This window comes from Mobula birostris, unplaced genomic scaffold, assembly GCF_030028105.1.
Source record: "Mobula birostris isolate sMobBir1 unplaced genomic scaffold, sMobBir1.hap1 scaffold_589, whole genome shotgun sequence".
NCBI classification, from domain to species: domain Eukaryota; kingdom Metazoa; phylum Chordata; class Chondrichthyes; order Myliobatiformes; family Myliobatidae; genus Mobula; species Mobula birostris.
The window spans coordinates 203,572-224,302 of NW_027278311.1; the positions used below are offsets into that span (position 1 = coordinate 203,572).

Here is a 20,731-nt window from a genome sequence, read left to right on the forward strand (position 1 = left end):
CCCGCTCTCTCCCCAGAACCCTGAATCAGTCCCCATACTAATCACCTTGCCCACTCTCCCGGTCGAGCCCCAAGTCAGTCCCCAAACTACTCGCACTGCCCACGCCCTCACCACAGCACCCTGTAAGACTCCAAACTGAACCCACTGCCCCCCTCTCCACACAGCCGTCAGTCACTGAGAACCTCACATGCATAGGCATTTTCCAATCCATTTACGTCAGCTTCCATCTAAGTTTTGGAAACAAGATCCTGGTAAATACATTTTCTTTCGTTACCACTCTGCATGGAACGTTATCGTTGCACCCTGGAAGTGTATAATGCAATAGGGCGGAGGGAACTTCACACTGCTTCTACCCGGTGGTGTGTGATGGGGTAGTGTGGAGGGAGATTCACTCTGTGTCTGACCCCGGGAGTGTGTGATGGGACGGTGTGGAGGGAGATTCACTCTGTGTCTGAACCCGGTGGTGTGTGATGGGACGGTGTGGAGGGAGATTCACTCTGTGTCTGACGCCGGGAGTGTGTGATGGGACGGTGTGGAGGAAGTTTCAATCTATGTCTCTCCCGGGACTGTACGATGAGGCGGTCTGTAGCGAGCATCACTCTGTGTATGATCCCGGGAGCTTGTAGTGCGACGGTGTAGAGGGCGATTCACTCTGCGCCCGAGCCCAGGGTTGTGTCATGGGAGGAGTGTGGAAGCTTCACTCTGCATGACCCGTTGAGTGTGTAATGGGACGTTGTGGAGGGAGATTCACTCTGTGCCTGACCCTGGGAGTGTGTGATGGGACGCTGTGGAGGGAGCTTTACTATTTGTCTGATCCCGGGAGTGTGTGATGGGACCGTGTGGAGGGAGCGTTACTATTTATTTGACAGCGCAGGTGTGTGATGGGAAATTGTGGAGGGAGTTTCTCTGTCACGTCTCGTGGGTGTGCGATGGGACGATATGGAGGGAGCTTTACTATTTGTCTGATCCCGGGAGTGTGTGATGGGACGCTGTAGAGGGAGCGTTACTATTTATCTGACAGCGCAAGTGTGTGATGGGGAAGTGTGGAGGGAGTTTCTCTGTCACGCCTCGTGGGTGTGCGATGGGACGATATGGAGGGAACGTGACTCTATATGAACCATGAAGTTTATGATGGGACGGTGTGGAACGAGTGTCACTTTCTGCCTCACCCCGGGAGTGTGTGATGGGACGGTGTGGAGGGAGGATCGCTCTGTCAGGCCCCGGGCAGTTTGCGGACATCCTCACGTGGTATGGCACATACCTTTTCCTCGATTGAGTTCATTTCCAGCAGCTTTCAACCGCACTTCGAATATCTTTGCTTCGCTCCAGCGTGAGATTTTGCCACCGTCGATATGAAATAACAAGCGCCTCTCCGGTTGACCCACCCCTGGAAACACATCTGTTCTGTAAATGGGGAACAGAGAACAGTGAGTGACGATATTGGGTTTTGCTGACCGAGAAACTCTGAACCCATAGGGAGTCTTCATGTTGTTTCTGATATAAATAGTCGCCAGTACACTCACGAAAGGGAGATTACCCTGCAGCCATTCAGTTTTCGCAGAATCGCTCACTATAGATAACTGGCCTCATGATTTACAGACTAAGTTCAGGAACAGCTGTTACCCCTCAACCATCATGAAGGAGGTCAGGAGCCTCAGGACTCACAGCACCATGTTCAGGAACTGTTACTGGGGGAGATTCAGGAGGGGGTTCTCGGAAGTCCTGGATTCCAGGGTTCAGTTCACCTCAGGAATCTGTTCACGATATAGGCGCTGGGTCCTGTTCACCTCCTGACGTTGTTCGCAAAGTTCCATTCACAGATGATCATAGACTGACGAGTCTGTAACACTGAGAGTGACGGTCAGGGGGAGAGTCAGTGGCACCGTGTTGGTGGGGGCGGGCGTTTCAGATTGTGGTGTGCTATCTACCCCTGGGGTTCATATTGTCTGTGGACTGTCACTTTAAGGAGAAAGAGGGAACAGAGACTGACTGTTTGGCTCTGTGTTAATTTCTACTGTGCAGAATCGCTTCATTGCTCTGGTAACCAGCTCGTGTTATGTTTTCTCTGCAGCGTGTTTACTTTTTTACAAGGACAGTTACAGACAGAGAGAAACACATATTCAGACTCAAGATGGGTTCCGTCAATTAAAGACACCAGCGAGGATCTTCCGGTGACGTCATCGTCCAAAATGGCAGCTTGAATCAACAGCTACTCCGGAAAAAAAAAAAAAAACGCATATATTGCCGCGTTCATTCATCAAATATAAGATCTTCCGAAAATATCTGAATTGATAAGGGGGGCAAGAACGGAGAAAAAGAATGGAGATAAAAAAGGAATCAGTGCGGAGCCTATGGACGGGAGAGGTACAACACGTGTCTCTACTACTCGAACGCGTGCTCGCCAGGCTGACGATGGGCCTCGTTCAGGTGAAGCGGCGAACATGATAAAACCTCTGGAAGAGATACGGGGATTACAAAGAGATATAAACGAGCAACTCAGTGATATCAAGTCACAGCTTGACACCGTCAATCAAAAAATAACGGTGCCCGAGACTCGAATTGAGAAGGTGATGTGATGGTGTGCAGGGAGCTTCACTCTGCGTCTGAGTCCGGCGATGTGTCATGAGACGGCGTGGAGGGAGCTTCACTGCGTATGACCCGGTGAGTGTGTAATGGGACGGTGGGGAGGGAGCTTCACTGCGTATGACCCGGTGAGTGTGTAATGGGACGGTGGGGAGGGAGCTTCACTCACTTCTGACACCGGCAGTATGTGATGGGGCGATGTGTAGCAGCTTCAATCTGAGTCTGATCCAGGTATGTGTGATGAGACGGTGTGGAGGAAGCTTCACTCTGTATGACACCGGGAGGGTGTGATGGGACGGTGTGGAGGAAGCTTCACTCTGTATGACACCGGGAGAGTGTGATGGGACGGTGTAGAGGGAGCTTCACTCTGCGTTTCACCCCGGGAGTGTGTGATGGGACGGTGTGGAGGGGGATTCACTCTGTGTCTGATCCAGTAATATTGCGATGGGACAGTGTGGAGGGATTTCTACTCTGTGTCTTTTTCCCGGGATGGTGTGATGGGACGGTGGGGACGGAGCTTGACTACTTGTCCGTCCCCGGGAGTGTGTTACGGGACGGTGTAGAGGGAACTGACTCACTGTCTGATCCGGCAGTGTTTGATGGGATGACGTGCAGTAGCTTCGTTCTGTGTCTGATCCCAGGATGTGTGATGGGACGGTGTGGGCGGATATTCACTCTTTATAACACCGGGAGTGTGTGATGGGATGGTGTGGAGGGAGATTCACTCTGTGTCTGACCCCGCGAGTGTGTGATGCGACGGTGTGGGCGGAATTTCACTCTTTATGACACTGGGAGTATGTGATGTGACGGTGTGGAGGGAGCTTCAGTCTGTATTACCACGGGAATGTGTGATGGGGCGGTGTTCAGGGAGCTTCACTCTGTGTCTGACCACGGGGGTGTGCGATAGGACAGTGTGGAGGGATTTCCACTCTGTGTCTTTTTTTTTCCCGGGATGTTGTGGTGGGACGGTGTGAAGGGAGCTTCACAATTTGTCTGACCCCTGGAGTGTGTGATGCGTTGGTGTGGGGTAGCTTCACTCTGTTTCTGATCCTGTGATTGTGCGATCGGACTGTGCGGAAAAAAAAAAGTTTCACTCGGTGTCTGTCCCTGGCAGTGTGTGATGGGTGAGTGTGTGGGGAGATGTACTCTGTGTCTGACCTCGGCAGTCTCTGCTGGGACGGAATAGTGGGAGCTTCACTCTGTGTCTGATCCCAGAAGTGTGTAATGGGTCAGTGTAGAGGGGGCTTAACTCTGTGTCTGATCCCGTGATTGTGCGATGGGACAGTGTGGAGGGAGCTTCCCTCTCTGTTTGACCCTGGGAGGGTGTGATGGAACGGTGTAGAGGGAGCTTTACTCTGTGTCCGACCCCAGGTGTATGCAATGGGACGGTGTGGCGGGAGCTTCACTCTGAGTGATCCCTGAAGCGTGTGATAGGACGGTGTGGAAGGAGCTGCATTAGTGTCTGGCCCCGGGAGCGGGTGAAGGGACGTTTTGGAGGGAGCTTCACTCTGTCAGGCCCCGGGTAGTTTGTGGCCATTCTCACGTGGTCTGTCACATACCTCTTCCTCGATTGAGCTAATTTCCAGCAGCTTTGAGCCACCCTTCGAACATTTTTTCTTCGCTGCAGCGTGAGATTTTGCCACCGTGATATGAAATAACAAGCGCCTCTCCTGTTGACCCACCCCTGGCAACACGTCTGTTCTGTAAATGGGGAACAGAGAACAGTGAGTGACGGTATTGGGTTTTGCTGACAGTGAAACTGTGTCCCCACAGGGACCCTTCATGTCGTATCCGATATAAATAGTTACGAGTATATTCAGGGAAGGCAAATTTACCCTGCAACTATCCATTTTTCGCAGACTTGCTCACTATAGATAATTGGCCTCATGATTTACACTCAATGTTATGGAACAGTTGTTGCCCCTCATCCATCAGCAAGAAGGTCCAGGAGCCTCAGGAGTCTCACAACCAGTTTCAAGTAGAGATACTACTCCTCAACGATCTGAAAGGAGGTACAGGAGCCTCAGGCTCACACCACCGGGTTCAGGGACAGTTATTAATCCTCAACCATACAGAAAGGCTGTCTAGGAGCATCAGGACTCACACCACCGGGTTCAGGAACAGTTATTACCCACTGAAAATCAGGAAGAAGGTACAGGAGCCTCAGAGCCCACACTACCAGGTTCTGGAAAATTATTACCACTCAACCATCAGGATGGGTGTCTAGGAGCCTCAGCACTCAGACATCCAGGTTTCCTAACGGTTGATACCCCTGAACGATCATGAAGGAGGTAAAAAAGGCTGAGGTCTCAGGCGGTCACCCATCCAAGTACTGACCAGGCCTGAGCCTGCTTAGCTTCGGAGCAGAGGGAGCTGGGGTTACATGTCCACTTACTTTTATGGGTACTGTAATGGGGACCCCCAACTCACAGGGAGGAAGAGCTATCCCCCACGGACTGATGTTTCCTCTAGCTGAACCCATGTTCAGCTAGAGACCCCAGCCTTGGAATCACACCTTCGTGGCATTTTGTATTATTATTCGCGATTCTTGGTTCTAATTTGTTCAGGCAGTAGATCGATTAAGCTTTATTCTGCTAATTTCAATGATATATTGACAGATGAATACACATGGCTAATGACAAAGTACAATTCATTTCTTTTAATGTCACTGGACTGTCAAATCCAATCAAACGCTGCAAAATTCTATCTAAAATGAATAAAAAAGAACAAGCCCATGTACTATATTTACAGGAAGCTCACTTCAGTGATAAATAGCATGGAAAACGAAAGAGAATGGGCTTCACTAATTTGTTTTTCTCCTCATATAAATCAGGACATGAGAGAGGGGTTGTTATTCTTAGCTCAAGCAAGCTAAATTTCGAAAAAGTATCCGAAATGGAATATAAGGAGGGCAGATATATTCTGGTAAGGGGGAATATAGATGGAAATTCAGATACCCCGTTGAATATAAAAGCGCACCCAGGAAGTGGCAATTCGTTTCTTTCATAAAATTACTAATATATTGGAATGGAAACAGAGGGTCTCCTGATATGTGGAGGAGGCGTAGATCTACAATTACACCCAAATTTAGATTCTTCCGATAGAAAAGCCTATGATACAAAATCCTTACATAAGAAAGTTAATACACTTTTTGAGAAAGTTGGCTTAATAGATATATGGTGGGACCTTTCCCCGACAAAAGGGATTACATTCATTATTCTGTCCCACTTTTTGTATATACAAGTACAGACTACTTAATGTGTCAGTGCGTGGCCAAGTGGTTGAGGCGTCAGTCTAGTGAACTGAAGGTCGCTGGTTCGATCCTCAGCTGTGGCAGCCTGTTGTGTCTTTGAGCAAGGCACTTAACCACACGGTGCTCTGCGACGACACCGGTGCCAAGCTGTATCGGCCCTAATGCCCTTCCCTTGGACAACATCGGTGGCGTGGAGAGCGGAGGCTTGCAGCATGGACAACTGCCGGTTGTCTTTGTTAGGAGAAAATTAGAATTCGAACTTTTGACCCGCAATTTGACTGTAAGAAAAGGTGGGGCCCGTTACTATGATTTGATTTGAGTTAATTAAGATGATACCCTTCTGTTTCTTGTGTAATCGGATTCTGTTGGTGGATTGATTTATTTTTCTTTTATGGAAGCGTGTATGGCGTACAGCTCCGAGACTGTGCTACCAAGGATTTTTTTTAATGTTTTTTTCGGTCAGTGTTTTTTTTTTTATTTTTGGTTTAGTTAGCAGGGGTTCCAAAAAATATATTATTAGCATTTTTTTTCCTCTTATTATTGGTATACTGTTTAGCTTGGTTAATTAGTTATCTGATAGTTTAACTCTTATTGTATATATTGATATGTTGATTTGACTATTGTACTGTGTTTTTGTTGATTTTAAATAATAATTAATCAAAAGACTTATAAATAAATAAATAAACAATTAGAGAGTAAGAGCATGTATTTGGGGTGTGTACCTTAAGAGTAGGAAAATAGATAAATATTTAATGAATATACTGCTGGTGGTTGGGGGGGGGGGGAAAGACCATTAACAGGAAATCGTTATCACAGGAAGCCCAACTTTGAATGTATTGATGGAAATTACAATGGACATTTACAAAATGGGGAAGCATCTGTTAATCATAAGTTGGAACAATATGATACATACTGGGGAAAATGGTTTAACTACATAACACCTCATAGGCCTGATTTTATTCTCAGAAGTAAATTAATATGTTGTAATAAAAATGATCACTCCGTACTTGCAGTTAGCTTTCTTCTTTCACTTGTTCTTTCTCTCCTTTCCTTTCGATAAGTGTATACCTCAGATAAATATTATTTGGAGATTTATGACAAATATGATTGTTGTTGTTGTTCGTCCATCGTACGTCGATGAGGACCTCGACACCATTATTGATGAAGTCGAGACTAGCTCGTCACATTGATTTAAGTGAGGGAGAGTTGCGCAGCGTCAGCCACAGTCTCTCTTCCCAATTCCCATCTGGATCCAGTGGCAAGACAGAGTCGAGACGGCTGGAGATGGGACTAGGCGCAGTGGATGACAAGGACGTCTTCTGTGTCTTGTTCTGCTCTACACGTTCCACGACCCTTGCAGAGACCGCCTTCTTGACCGTTGGACCTTCCATTGGTCTCGTCCACTCAATCCGCCGGAGTCTGTCTTCACATGCTGGGATAGACAGCTCCCTATCTCACCGAGGGTTTCAGACCCGTCGGCTACCCTCACCTGGTTTAGCCAGCTTGTCGAAGCCCGGAGTGTGGCTGTTGTCGCATGCAAACAGCTACGGGGAGCCGCAGGTGAGAGCTGAGTGCCAGGTGGGGACCAAAGGTGGACTAACCGCCTTGAAAAGGACGCGACATGTTTCCCCACCGGAGGTGCTACCCCTCCCTGACACCCCATACACCCCACAAATATGATTACATGATATACAAACCCCATTTCCAGAAAAGTTGGGATATTTTCCAAAATGCAATAATAAACAAAAATCTGTGATATGTTAATTCACGCGAACATTTATTTAACTAAAAAAAAGTACAAAGAAAAGATTTTCAATAGTTTTACTGACCAACTTACTTGTAATTTGTAAACATACACAAATTTAGAATTTAATGGCTGCAACAAACTCAACAAAAGTTGGGACAGAGGCATGTTTACCATTGTGTTACAGCACTTTTTTTCTTTTAATAACACTTTTTAATCGTTTTGGAACTGAGGATACTAATTGTAGTAGATTTGCAATTGGAAATTTTGTCCATTCTTGCTTGATATAAGACTTCAGCAGCTCAACAGTCCGTGGTCTCCGTTGTCTGATTCTCCTCTTCATGATGCGCCATACATTTTCAATAGGAGATAGATCTGGACTGGCAGCAGGCCAGTCAAGCACACGCACTCTTGTCTACAAGGCCACGCTGTTATAGCCCGTGCCGAATGTGGTCTGGCATTGTCCTGCTGAAATAAGCATGGATGTCCCGGATGATACGTCGCCTTGATGGTAACGTACGTGTCCCTAAAATCCTAATATACGCCTCAGAGTCAATGGTACCTTCACATACATGCAACTCACCCATCCGTGGGCACTTATGCACCCCCATACCATCACAGATGCTGGCTTTTGCGCATTTCGCTGATAATAATCTGGATGGTCGTTTTCAACTTTGGCGCGGAGAACTCGACGCCCGTTTTTTCCGAAAACTAGCTGGAATGTGGACTCATCTGACCACAGCACACGTTTCTACAGTCTTTCGGTCCATCTGAGATGAGCTCGGGCCCAGAGAACTCGCCAGCATTTCTGCATAGAGTTGATGTTTGGCTTCCTCCTTGCGTAATACAGTTTCAAGTTGCATTTCTGGATGCAGCGACGGACTGTGTTGAGTGACAATTGTTTTCTGAAGTACTCCCGAGCCCAGGTGGCTATAATTGTCACAGTAGCATGACGGTTTCTTAGGCAGTGCCGCCTGAGGGCTCGAAGATCACGCGGATTCAACAGTGGTTTCCGACCTTGCCCTTTACGCACTGAGATGTCTCTGAATTCTCTGAATCTGTTCACAATATTATGTACTGTAGATGTTGAAAGACCAAAATTCTCTTCAATCTTGCGTTGAGAAATGTTCCTTTTGAACTGACTAACAAGTCTCTCAGGAATTTTGGCACAAAGGGGTGAGCCACGACCCATCCTTGCTTGCAAAGACTGAGCCTTTGATTGACGCTACTTTTATACCCAGTCATGATACCTCACCTGCTACCAATTAGCCTGTTTAATGTGGAGTCCTCCAATCCGGTGTTACTTGAATATTCTGTGCATTTCCAATCTTATTTTGACCCTGTCTCAACTTCTGTTGAGTGTGTTGCAACCATCAAATTCTAAATGTGTGTATATTTACAAAATACAATTAAGTTGGTCAGTAAAACTATTAACAATCTTTCCTTTGAACTTTTGTCAGTTAAATAAAGGTTCACGTGAATTAACATATCACAGATGTTTGTTTTTATTGCATTTTGGAATTATCCAAACTTTTCTGGAAATAGAGTTTGTATATGTACAGTATTTGAAATATATCTTATGGAAACGTTTGATGATGAAGTTCTATATAAAAAATACAAAAAGTGCTGAAGATGAAAAAAGAATGGCTTCTACAACAGGAGGATGATCCTAAACACACCTCAAAATCCGCAACGGACTACTTCAAGAGGCGCACGATGAAGGATTTACCATGGCTTTTACAGTCCACCGAACTAAACATCATCCAAAATCTGTGGATAGACCTCAAAAGAGCAATGCATACAAGACGGCCCAAGAATTTCACAGAACTAGAAACCTTTTGCAATGTAGAATGGGCAAAAATCCCCCAAACAAGAATTGAAAGACTTTTAGCTGCCTACAGAATGCGTTTAGACGCTACCACACTTGCCAAAGCGCCTGTTACAAAGTACTGACCATACAGGGTGCCCAAACGTTTGCTTCGGGCCCTCTTCCTTTCTGTTATTTTGAAACATTAAAATATGGAATTAAAAAAAGTAATCTTGCTTAAAATATTAAAGAAATGTGGCATCTTTAACATGATGCCTTTTGGAAATCAGGTCATCTTTTACTCGGTTATCTATTCACAGTAACAGAAATTTTGAGCAGGGATGCCCAAACTTTTGCATGCCGCTGTATATGCATCAGGACCTCCGGCTGCTCACTCACCCACTTAAGAATCATTGAGAAGGAATGGTGTGCTGAGAGAAGAGGAAGGAAGGGGAGGAGAGTGGAGGCGACAGAACGGCTGTTCAGCTTGCAGCCGTTGGAGCAGAACGTGTGAGTCGCCATTTTCTTCCACCCTGTTTCTGACTGGAAGCTGTTTAAACACCAAAATCCCCTAACTATGACTTTGAATCAGACACAGAGTAAATCTCCCTCCACACCGACCCATCGCACACACCCGGAGTAAGACACAGAATTAAGCTCCCTCCACACGGTCCCATCACACACTCCCGGGGTCAGGCACTGAATGAAGCTCCCTCCACACCGTCCCATCACACACTCCCGGGCTCAGACATAGTGTGAAGCTCCCTCCACACTGTACCATCACACGTTCCCAGGTGTCGGATACAGAGCGCAGCTCTCTCCTCACCATCCGAAAATCCACTCCCTTGTTTACACAAACAGTGAAGCTCACAACATATTGTCCCATCACTCTCCCGCGGTCAGATATTTGAAGTACACCCGCACCATCGCAGCACACTCTGCTGGTATCAGAAAATGTGCGCAGTTCCCACCCGCCGCCGCTCTCCCCACTCACCAATACCCAGCGCTTCGGCGTTCCAGTAGTCTCGAACTGTGTGTGTCTCTCGGAAATGGTGTCTGTGTGTGTGTGACCGGATGGTGTGCTGCGTGAACGGGAAGGGGAAGGAAGGGGAGGAGAGAGGAGGCCAGGGAAGGGGTTGTGAGATTGCAGATACTGATGCAAATGGTGTGGAACCACGTGACCGGCCTGTGCATGCAGAGCTTGGAGAGGCTCAGAGCCTGGCGATAGATATTCGGTGGAAGGGAGAAGTGTATCACCACACGTCATTTCTCCCTCAGACTTCCCACAATTGCCGCTGAACACAGAAAGGGAGGCGCGTGGGACGGATTGAAGGGTTTTACTGGATGGATCGTGTCATGGCGACGGAGTGGGCGGTAAGGAAGGTAGGGAATGTGTGCAGGAGAGGCAATGGGTCACGGAGTATGGTACGTTTAAAGGAAGGGAGGAGTGACGGAGACGGGAGTAGTGTAGTGCAGGGAGTATGTGAGGGGGACGAGGAGTAGTGCAGAAGAGGGAGAGTTGGACAGATTCCGGGTGGGGGGTGTTTGCCGAGGGAGGGTTCTATGCATACAGGGAGGAGGGTTTCCGTATGACTGTGAATGGCCTGACTCTGGGTCAGTATCTCTCAGTGGTGAGGTTCTGCTACGGTGCAACGTCTCGTTGTGTCGGTGTCACGATGCGGGCGTGTTCGTGTCACGACGGGGGAGGGGGGAGGGGTGATGAACTGAGAGCTTGGATACATACATGGAATTGTGACGTAGTGGCCATTACCGAGCCTCGGCTGGCACCAGGGCAGGAATGGGTTCTCAATATCCCTGGATTTCAGTGCTTTTAACAGGATGGGGGAGGGGCGCGGGGATTGAAGAGGAGGAGGGGTGGCATTACTGGTCGGGATACCACTACAGCTACAGGAAGGGTGGGTAATAGAGCACGATCCTCTTTTGAGTCAGTATGAGTGGAACTCAGGAACAGGAAGGGAGCAGTTACTCTATTGGGAGTATTCTATAGGCTCCCTGTTAGCAGCAGAGATACCGCGGAGCAGATTGGGAGACAGATTTTGGGAAGGTGCAAAAATAACAGGGATTTTACCTTGTGTGTCTTTCACTTCCCGAATATTTGTTTGGCACCTGGTTAGTTCCAATGTTTAGACGGGGCAGAGTTTGTTGAGTGTGTCCAGGACGGATTCCTCTCACAGTATGTCGACAGCCCGACTCGGGTGAATACCGTACTAGATCTAGTACTAGGTAACGAACCGGGTCTGGTCACAGATCTCTCAGTGGGTGAGCATCTGGCGGACAGTGAGCACCGCTCGAGGCCTTTAAAATAATCATGGAAAAAGATAGAATCACAGAGGGCAGGAAAAATCTTAATTGGGGAAGGGCACATTATGAGGCGATAAGGCTAATCCTTGAGGCTGTGAATTAGGATGATATTTTTGCAGGAAAATGTACGATGGACACGTGGTCGATGTTTAGGGATCTCTTTCAGGATGTTAAGAACAAATTTGTCCCGGTGAGGAAGATAAAGAGTGGTAGGGTGAAGGAACCATGGGTGACAAGTGAGGTGGAAAATCTAGTCAGGTGGAAGAAGGCAGCATACATGAGGCTTAGGAAGCAAAGCTTAGATGAGTCTATTGAGGAATATACGGTAGCATTAAAGGAGCTGAAGAAGGGGCTGAGGAGAGCAAGAAGGGGGCATGAGAAGGCCTTGGCGAGTACGGTAAAGGAAAACCCAAAGGCATTCTTCAATGATGTGAAGACCAAAGGGATGTCAGGAGTGAAGGTAGGACCGCTGAGGGATAAAAGTGTGAAATATACCTGCAGGCTGTGGAATTGAGCGAGGTCCTCAATGAATACTTTTCTTCGGTATTCACCAATTAGAGGGAACTTGATGACGGTGAGGACAATATGAGTGAGGTTGATGTTTCGCAGCATGTTGATATTAAGGGAGAAGAGGTGTTGGAGTTGTTAAAATACTTTAGGACGTATAAGCTACCGGGGACTGACGGACTATTCCACAGACTGCTCCACGAGGCGAGGGAAGATATTTCTGAGGCTCTGGCTAGGATCTTTGTGTCCTCGTTGTCCACAGAAATGGTACCGGAGGATTGGAGGGATGCGAATGTTGTCCCCTTTTACTAAAAATTTAGCAGGGATATTCGGAGTAATTATAGAGCAGTGAGCCTTATGTCTGTGGTAGGAAGCTGTTGGAAAAGATCCTTAGAGTCAGGACCTATAGGTCTGGTAGAGTCCTTTGAGCAGGTGTAAAGGCAAGCAGAGGAGGGGAGAGGATGTGATATACATGGACTTTAGTAAGGCATTTCACAAGTTTCCACGCGGTAGGCTTATTCAGAAAGTCAGAAGGCATGGGTTTAGGGAAGGTTTGGCCAAGCGGATACAGAATTTTCTTGCATGCACAAGGTAGAGGGTCGCTGTGCATGGAGTGCATTCCGATTGGAGGTTTGTGACTAGTAGTGTCCCAAAAGGTTCGGTTCTGGGACCTCTACTTTTCGTGATTTTAATTAACGACCTGGATGTGGGGGTAGAAGGGAGGGTTGGCAATCTTGCAGACGGCACAACAGGTTGGTGGTGCTGTGGATAGTGTAGTGGATTGACGAAGATTGCAGAAAGAAATTGATAGAATGCAGAAGTGGGCTAAGAAGTGGCAGATGGAGTTCAACCCAGAGAAGTGTGCGGTGGTGCACTTTGGAAGGACAAACTTCAAGATACAGTACAAAGTAAATGGAAGGATACTTGGTTTTGTGGACGAGCAGAAGGATCTAGGGGAACATGTACACAGATCCCTGAAAGATGTCTCACAGGTAGATAGGGTAGTTAAGAAAGCTTATAGAGTGTTTTATTTAATCAGTCGAGGGATAGTGTTTAGGAGTCATGGGGTAATAATGCAGTTCTATAAAACTCTGGTGAGGCCACACTTGGAGTACTGTGTCCAGTACTGAACGCCTCACGATAGGCGGGATATGGAGGCAATGGAAAGGGTGCAGAGTTGATTTACCAGGATGCTGCCTGGTTTAGAAAGTATGTATTATGATCAGAGATTAAGGGAGCCAGGGGTTTACTCTTTGGAGAGAAGGGCGATGAATGGTGACATATTAGAGGTATATAAGGTATTAAGAGGAATAGGTGGAGTGGACAACCAGCGCATCTTCCCCAGTCCACCACTGCTCAATAAAAGAGGACATGCTTTAAGGTAAGGGGTGGGAAGTTGAAGGACGATATTAGTGGTAGTTTTTTTTTACTCACAGAGTGGCTGGTTTAAGTAATGCACTGCCTGAGTCAGCGTGGAGACAAATACACTAGTGAAATTTAAGAGACTGCTAGACAGGTATATGGAGGAATTTAATGCGGGGGCTTATATGGGAGGTAGGGTTTAAGGGTCGGCACAACGTTGTGGGCTGAAGGGCCTGTACTGTGCTGTACTATTCTATGTTCTATGTTCTATGAAAACGGAATACTATGAGCTGTTTTTCAGCATCAGTCTAAAGGCGGTGTCCGTGTCACAGTGAGGTCCGTGTGTCTCGATCACCACCTATACCGTCTGTTAAGTGGTGATTCCCTCTGTTTATCAATGCATCTTCAATACCCCTGATCTCCCCACCCCCCGTTTTTTTCCCATCAGGTGAGCTCAAATCTCTCTCTGCTCTTTCTACAGAGTAGAAAACTTTAATCACAGAACAGAACAGATCATTCGGCCCAAAGATTGTGATGTACCATTTTAACTGAATACCTTCTGCCTGCACAGCGTCCGTCTCCCTGAAATCCCTGCTCACCCACGAGACTGTTAAAGAGTCAGTTTTAAGCCTCTGTGGATCTCCCTCCACTACCAGCGCTGGGAGCACCTTCCAATCACCCAGCAGTCTCTGTGAAAACAAAAATCTTGCCAAACTTATCTCCTTTGAACCCACCCCCTCTCGTCTTAGTCTGAGTCATCTAGCATTAGGCATGTGCACCCTGAAGGTAAATGTACACGCTGTCTGGTCTATTTGCGTCTCATTGTGATGTAAACCTCAATACGAAACTGAACCCGAGGTCAGACCTATGCTCTTCTCTAATAACGACGTATCCAATGGTATTACCAGCACTAGATGCAAAGCAGTGCAAAGCATAAATTTCTGTCCCCTGCCTTGTCCCATTCCGGAGGATGAGATCAAGTATTGCACTCTCTCGTTGTGACTTCATACGCACTGATTAAGGAAACCTTCTTGAAAACATTTGACAAAATAACCCACTGGTTCTTTCACAGTATGAGGATCACAGTCAATCCCTAGAATGTTAAAAACACCCAATGGACGAGTTCTTCAGTCTGTCCGAACTGAGCACCGCCATGATGTTTTCTCCAACAAGTAAAGCAGCCCCTCAGCCTAAATTATATATGCTTCAGCACGGCTCTAAACAGCGGTAAACTGGAGGGCTGAGTTAACAGACCTGCCCCTCCTGCACTCAAGTCTTACTGATGGCTAAACGATCGTGGTTCCAGGCGTTGATCCCGGCCCTGAGCTCATCTGCCTTGCGTGCAATGCTTCCTGTATTGAGACGTAGGCCGCTCAGAACACGAGTCACGGCAGGCTTAACCTTTTGCTGTCTGACGTTGTTGAGCTTTGACCAACATCTGTCCCATCTGACTCCACCATCTGTGATGCCATTCTGGTTTTTCATCCCCTGCAGCTTCACACCGACCCCTTTCTAATGGCAAACCCTCCCACTGGGATATTAGTTCCGCTGCAGTTCAGTTCAGGAAACCGTGGAGCTGCACAACGTGGGGGTGATGCGTCGCGGCCTCCGGACCTGAGTCTGTGCTGCCCCCCAGTGTTCGTTCGACAGATGACAAGCTCTGTTTTGGTAGATTGCCTCGATTTCGGAGTCAAATTACGTAGGGCCTCAAACAGCTTATATAAACAAACCAACAAACAAACAAACAAACAAACAAACAAACAAACAAACAAATAAATAAATAAATAAATAAACACGTGCGTGCGAGTGTGAGCGTGTGTGTGTGTGTGTGTGTGTGTGTGTGTGTGTGTGTATGTGTGTGTGTGTGTGTGTGCGCGCGCGCGCGCGCACGCCTGTGCAAATATAGCGGGAATGTATTTACCTGATCTCCTACATGTCCTTTCAATCTTTCTTTTTTTTAAATTCTATATTATTTGTGATTTATGATTTGTGCCGTGTACGACTCTTGGTATTATGTTTTGCTGCTTTGTCCTGGCTATATTCATGGTTATTCATGTATAAAAGAAATACAATTAAACAGAAATTGAATTGAATGAAATGCAATGAAATGAAACCGTCTCGTCCTGTAGAGGTCGCACCATCCTTGGAAGAGAGCCCAATGATCCACAAATCTGAAGCCCTCGTTCCGACAGCAACTCTTTAGCCCCATGATAAAATAAATTGTGTTTCTATTTCTGCAACACCTGGACATACATAACTGTACTGAACCGCCTCCCTCTTTCTACTGGTATTACTGATACCCATAATGACCACTTACCATCGAGTAATCTCGCTCTCGTTCACAGAACCACTTTCTCTGTTCCCGTAACAAAGAAAACCCCATTCGCTACAGCTCGTCACATTTTCACCTTCCGACTCCCTATTCCCTTCTGAGAGACAGAACCACACTCAGTGCCAGAGACACCAATCCTCAGCACTCCGCCGTTCTAATAGTCTTGAATTGTGACTCGGAGATTGCCCGTGTGTTTGTGTTCAGATGATGTGCAGGGAAGAGGAGAGAATGGGAAGACGGGCAGGGTGGTGTTAGTGGGAGCAGGGACGTGGTGGTGAGACAGTAGTCACTGGGAGGAAGCACCGTCGAACCAAACGAGCGGCCTGTCCACACCGAACAGCGAAGAGGCGAGGAACCGAGAGATCGACATCCGATTCCGGGGGCGGGGAGGGTGGGTGTGGTTGATGTAACACCACACGTCACCGCTCCCCCTTGTCCCCACAATCATAGGTACTCAGAGAGGGAGGAGTGTAGAAGACGGAAAGTGTTGATGGAAACGTTGAGGGCTGCCGGAAATGGAGTGGGTCAGGGAGACGAGGAGAATGAGTTGGGGAAGGAAGAGATAGCGTAGACGACGAGGAGTGTAGGGGACGGATCGGTGATGGAGACGGGTTGTGTTGAAGCGGAAGATGATGACGGAAACGGGGCGGGGTGTATGGGGATGTCGTAGCTGCCGATGACGAGGTTGGCCGCTGGGGAAAGAGGATTGACAACGAGGGGAATTGTAGCGCACGAAGAGACTGCTGGAGACAGGGAAGGGTGAAGTGACTCCTGGTGGCGACAGAGACTGGCGGTGTGTAGAAGAGCGAGAGTGTCATGGCGACGGGCAAGGGTGAAGGGATGAGAAGGTTGACTAGACCGGAGAGTGGTGCAGAGGAGAGAGGGATTGATAGAGACTGTGGAGGGGGAGAGCAGGGGATGAAGGAGTGTCTGACACGGGTAGCGGTGCAGAGGAGTGAGTGAGTCAGAGAGGTGGGGTGAATTTTACCTGTCGGATGGGGTGACGTAAAGCGGTTATGCTGTCGGGGTGGGAGGAGATGACGGAGGCGTGGAGGGATGCAGGTGAGTACGTACACGAGTTGGGAAGTCACATTGCAGTTGAACAAGACGTCGGCGAGGGACACATTGTTCGGCACAGCTCGCCCCCTTCTCTTCTGTGACCTCTGTTCGAAGTTAGATGTACGAATCATCCTTTAGGTTGGTAAACCCTCGCAAGGCATCAGGTTCCGAAGGTGTATCCGGTAGGACACTGAAAACATTTGTCGATCAACAGGCTGGATTGTCCACGGAGTCAGTAGTGAGGAAGGAAATGCAAAGGCAGCACTCAATTCCAGAGCAAGAATTTAATTTTACGGCACTGATGAGACCTTATTTGGAGAAATGTGAGCAGATTTCCGCCTCTTACATAATCCAGCCAGATGTGCTTACATTGGAGAGGGTTGATAAACGGTTCCGGACAAGGATGTCAGCACCTCAGTGGATCTATCTTGGGCCCAACATATTCATGCAAAAAATAAGGTGTCAAGAGGCCATTCCCCGGAGTGTGGTCAGCTGCTGCTTTCCCTTTAAGCCTCAGACGGCCAATTATTGCCTGTAACATACCTTAACCGAATGTCTGCAGTTAAAGGCCTGCGCACCATCCCAAACATCCATAGCTCTCTCCGTACAGAAGGGATTACAACGTCAGGAGTTTGAGAAGATTTGGTCTCTCATTGAAAACTCGCAAATGATCGCTGGGAGCATTCTGGCTTGTCGCATCGCCGCCTGGTGTGGAGGCTGCAACGCACAAGGTCGCCAGAGGCGGCAGTGGAGAGTAAACTCAACCAGCTCCATCACGAGCACAACAGTCCCCAGCATCGAGGACATCCTCAAGATGCGATACCTGGAGAGGGCGGCATCCATCAATGAGGCCGAGCACCCCGGGACAAGCTCCCTGCTCATTACTACCAGCCGAGCGGGGAAGAGGCACAGGAGTCTGAAATCTCACGGATTCAGGAACCCCTTTTCACCCTGCTCCATCATAATCTTGAATGGATGAGCACCAACTCGACATTATTAGCGGTAATTAGCGTCTTTTTTTTGTTTTACATTTTACAAACCTTGTACATTAATCTTACAAGTTTGAACCCCACTGATCCTTCAAAAAATCAAATCTCATGTGGTACACGTCACAGAATATATAAAAACAGACCGTGAATCCAGTGGAAAACACGCGATACAGGTGGACAGACACCTGACACGCTGACCGTCATCAGTCAGGACACTGAGTACGGGAGTCGGAGGTCACGTTGCAGTTGTACAAGACGTCGGTCAGGCCGCACTTGGAGTACGGTGTTCAGTTTGGGTCGCCCTGCTGTACAGAAAGATGCCACTGAGCTGGAAAGACTGTAGAGGGAGATTTCCGAGGATGCTGCCGGGACACGAGGGACTGAGTTATGGAAGCGAATAGGTGCACTCTATTTCCCCAGGGATGGGGGTATTGAGAACATTAGGGCACAAGATTGAGTTGAGAGTAGCTGAAAAGAAAAAAGGTAGAGAGAGAGGGAGTAGCTAAACCAAAGAATGGAATGGGGAGGGAGGGGTAGAGAGGGAGTAGAGAAATACGGGAGAGAATGTGAAGAGATGGGAGAAGAGTTGTGGGGAAAGGAGCCAGAAAGCGAGGAGAAATAAAATGGAGATGCAATAGGTGAGGTGGGAGGGGAGGAAGATGAGAGAGAGGGTTTAGAGGGACGACGGTAAAGGGATAGAGGAATGTCGAGTAAGAGTGCGATAGAAGGAAATAAGAGAGTTGGGTTGGGGCGAGGGACAGAGAGAAAGCAGTACTGAGAGTCGGGAACAGAGATCGGCGAGAAAGAGGATGTTCCCATTTGATTGAAGTCGGCCCCTTGGGCTGTTGACAGAGGTCCGGTATCATACCAGGAATATCAGGGTACAAAGGTGCAGGCTTCTCACAGATGAAACGGTGTTGATCATTACTGCAACTCTGAAACCAACCGGGTTTCCATTCACTGCATTCGAACTTTCCAGCGTTCATTTTGTACACGACACCAGAGGCCACTTTCCTGTCAATGAGGGGTAAACATCTTCAAAACGGACAACCCTCTGTCAGTCCCCAAAATCACTGAACACTCCCTTACCGTTGACCTATGGCAGACCCCAAAATCTCCGACTACTCCAACGTCCCAGCACAGTCCTGTGTCAGTCTCCAGGAAACTCCCACTGACCCTCTCTCTCCCTTCAGCCCTGCTTCAGTCCCCATATTAATCCCTTGCCCCAGCCTGTCTCCACAGACCGGTGTCAGACACCAGAATAATCACAGTACCAGTATAATCACACACCCTTACGGTTGACCTGTGGCAGACCCCAAAATCTCCGACAACTCTAATGTCCCAGCACAGTCCTGTGTCAGTCTCCAGAAAACTCTCACTGACCCACTTTCTCCCTGCAGACCTGCATCAGTCCCCAAAGTAGTGCCTTGCCCCACCCTGTCCCCAGAGACCGGTGTCAGACACCAGGATGATCACAGTACCCGACCTTCTCCCGACGGTCCCGTGCCGTTCCCCAAAATATCCGTACAGCGCCACTCTCTTCCCAAGGCCCTATGTCAGTCCCCAAAATACTCCCACTGTCTCACTGTCTACCACAGGCCTGCTTTATATCGTAAAATAGTCAGACTTCCCATTCTCACCCCACAGATTTGTGTAAATCCCCAAAGTACACCCACTGCCTCACTCTCTCCGCACAGCCCAGTGTCGTTCCCCAAAATACTCGCACTTCCCACTCTCACCGCACAGACGTGTGCCAGTCCCCGACATAATCCCACTGCCCAACCATCTCCCTATAGACCTGTCAGAAACCAACACACTCCCACTTCCCACTCTTTTCCCACAGACCTCTGTCAATGCCCAAATCAATCCCACTGATAAATTCTGTCTCCACAGATCTGTGTCAGTCCTAAAGTATTCCCACTACCTTACCCTCCCCCACAACCGGTGTCAGTTCCCAAAAGAGCTCCGCATCTCCACCCTCTCCCCACGGCCCAGTGCCTGTCACCAAAATAATCTCACTGCCCAACTTTCTACATACAGATTTCTGTTATCACCAAAACACTCCCACTTACCACTGTCTTCCCACAGTCCACGTCAGTCCCCAAATTCATTCAACGACACACACTCCACCGACAGCCTGTGTCGGGTCCCAAAATAATGCAATTGCCCACTCTTCCACCAGAAACCTGTGTCTCCCAAATTAATCTCAGTACCGCATTCCATCTACACGGTGTTACACTGACACATCTCCTCCCAACAGACCTCTTGTTGCAAAGGTGGGCGTTCATGGCGGACCCAAATGCAAGACACAGACACTGAAGTACTAGGAATAGGACCTGACTAGAGTAGGGACGTGACAGGGTGCAGACACGGAGCAGGGACAAGAGTGCAGATTTGGGCTAAGACAGGGACAAAACAGGGAACCCGGATAACGAACTGTGCACTAGGAGACTGGGCTTAGGCTCCGAGTTAAAGCCTGGACAAGGACACAGAACCCGGGACTTGCCGCGGGCTCGGGCCCCTGAACTGGGCAAGGACATGACATGACTGCAGGACACAGGCTGGGGTCTTGAAACTGAGCTAGGAGACAGACTGGGGTCTTGAGGCCTGAGCTTGGAGACAGGCTGGGGTCTTGAGGCTTGAGATTGGAGATAGGTTGGGGTCTTGAGGCCTGAGCTTGGAGACAGGCTGGGGTTTTGAGGCTTCAGCTTGGAGAGAGGCTTGAGCCCTGAGGCCTGAGCTTGGAGACAGGCTGGGGTCTTGAGGCCTGAGC

The 20,731-nt window shown here is 48.2% G+C and overlaps 2 protein-coding genes across 4 annotated transcripts in view; one reads left to right on the forward strand and one right to left on the reverse strand.

Annotated features, from left to right (window-relative positions):
* Positions 1-10,487, reverse strand: part of LOC140193388 (C-type lectin domain family 9 member A-like) — a 67,061-nt gene extending 56,574 nt beyond the window's left edge. For 2 of the 3 annotated variants that reach the window (XM_072250734.1, XM_072250733.1), the window contains exons 1-3: positions 10,382-10,487; positions 4,143-4,284; positions 1,262-1,404 (exon numbers count right to left, since the gene is read on the reverse strand). The gene's annotated coding sequence lies outside the window, so the exon portion shown is untranslated. Of the gene's footprint in view, positions 1-1,261; positions 1,405-4,142; positions 4,285-10,381 lie in introns of those variants that run through there. The other variant, XM_072250732.1, reaches the window with a different exon arrangement.
* The window catches only part of LOC140193387 (uncharacterized), a 137,177-nt gene that overhangs the window by 80,869 nt on the left and 35,577 nt on the right, over positions 1-20,731 (forward strand). The gene's annotated exons all lie outside the window — the stretch shown is intronic.